Source organism: Arachis hypogaea, chromosome 20 (assembly GCF_003086295.3).
Source record: "Arachis hypogaea cultivar Tifrunner chromosome 20, arahy.Tifrunner.gnm2.J5K5, whole genome shotgun sequence".
Lineage (NCBI taxonomy): Eukaryota > Viridiplantae > Streptophyta > Magnoliopsida > Fabales > Fabaceae > Arachis > Arachis hypogaea.
In genome coordinates, this window is record NC_092055.1 from 105,497,750 (window position 1) to 105,499,291 (window position 1,542).

At 39.4% G+C, this 1,542-nt stretch overlaps 1 non-coding gene across 1 annotated transcript; it reads left to right on the top strand.

The window, feature by feature from the left end:
* Positions 1 to 701: 701 nt before the first annotated feature.
* LOC112787080 (small nucleolar RNA R71) lies at positions 702 to 809 on the top strand. The gene has a single exon (XR_003194516.1). It is a non-coding gene; the product is annotated as a small nucleolar RNA R71 (small nucleolar RNA).
* The last annotated feature ends 733 nt before the right edge of the window (positions 810 to 1,542 follow it).

Consider the following 1,542-nt stretch of genomic DNA (forward strand, 5'->3'; position numbering starts at 1 on the left):
GAGTACTAGGAGGGATTTCAGTGATCCTTTTACTCAGCTGGCCCACTTGTGCTTCCAGATTTCTAATGGAAGATCTTGTTTCATTTATGAAACTTACAGTGGCCTTGGATAGATCAGAGACTAGAATTTGCTAAATTAGAAGCATTTTGTTCAGAGTTCTCTGTCTGTGGCTGAGTGGATGATGGAAAAGGTTTATTATTGCTAAACCTGTTTCTTCCACCATTATTAAAGCCTTGTTGGGGCTTTTGATCCTTCCATGAGAAGTTTGGATGATTTCTCCATGTTGAGTTATGGGTGTTTCCATAAGGTTCACCTAAGTAATTTACCTCTGCTATTGCAGGGTTCTCAGGATCATAAGCTTCTTCTTCATAAGAAGCCTCTTGAGTACTGTTGGATGCAGCTTGCATTCCATGCAGACTCTGAGATATCATATTGACTTGCTGAGTCAATATTTTATTCTGAGCCAATATGGCATTCAGAGTATCAACTTCAAGAACTCCCTTCTTCATAGGCGTCCCATTATTCACAGGATTCCTTTCAGAAGTGTACATGAACTGGTTATTAGCAACCATGTCAATGAGTTCTTGAGCTTCTGCAGGCGTTTTCTTTAGGTGAATGGATCCACCTGCAGAAGTGTCCAGTGACATCTTTGATAGCTCAGATAAACCATCATAGAATATATCCAGGATGGTCCATTCTGAAAGCATGTCAGAAGGACACTTTTTGGTCAACTGTTTGTATCTTTCTCAAGCTTCATAGAGGGATTCACCTTCTTTCTGTCTGAAGGTTTAAACATCAGCTCTAAGCTTGCTCAGCTTTTGAGGAGGAAAGTACTTGGCTAAGAAAGCCGTGACCAGCTTATCCCAAGAGTTCAGGCTGTCTTTGGGTTGAGAATCCAACCATAATCTAGCTCTGTCTCTTACAGCAAAAGGGAAAAGCATGAGCCTATAGACTTCAGGATCTACTCCATTAGTCTTAACAGTATCACATATCTGCAAGAATTCAGTTAAGAACTGAAAAGGATCTTCAGATGGAAGTCCATGAAACTTGCAGTTCTGCTGCATCAGTGAAACTAATTGAGGTTTCAGCTCAAAATTGTTTGCTCCAATGGCAGGAATGGAGATGCTTCTTCCATGTAAATTGGAATTAGGTGCAGTAAAGTCACCAAGAATCTTCCTTACATTATTATTATTTTCGGCTGCCATCTCCTTTTCCTGTTCGAAAATTTCTGAAAGGTTATCTCTGGATTGTTGTATTTTAGCTTCTCTTAATTTTCTCTTCAGAGTCCTTTCAGGTTCTGGATCTGCTTCCACAAGAATGTTCTTATCCTTGCTCCTGCTCATATGACAAAGAAGAAGGCACAGAAAAATAATAATAATAATAGAGATCCTTTATACCACAGTATAGGGATCCCTGTGTGAGTAGAAGAAGAGGGGGAGACAAAGAATATAATATAATGGAAGAAACACAACTGTGAGGAGGCTAGATATGTAAGATGAGATGTTAGGATATGAATGAATAAATAGAATAAGATGGGGGAGG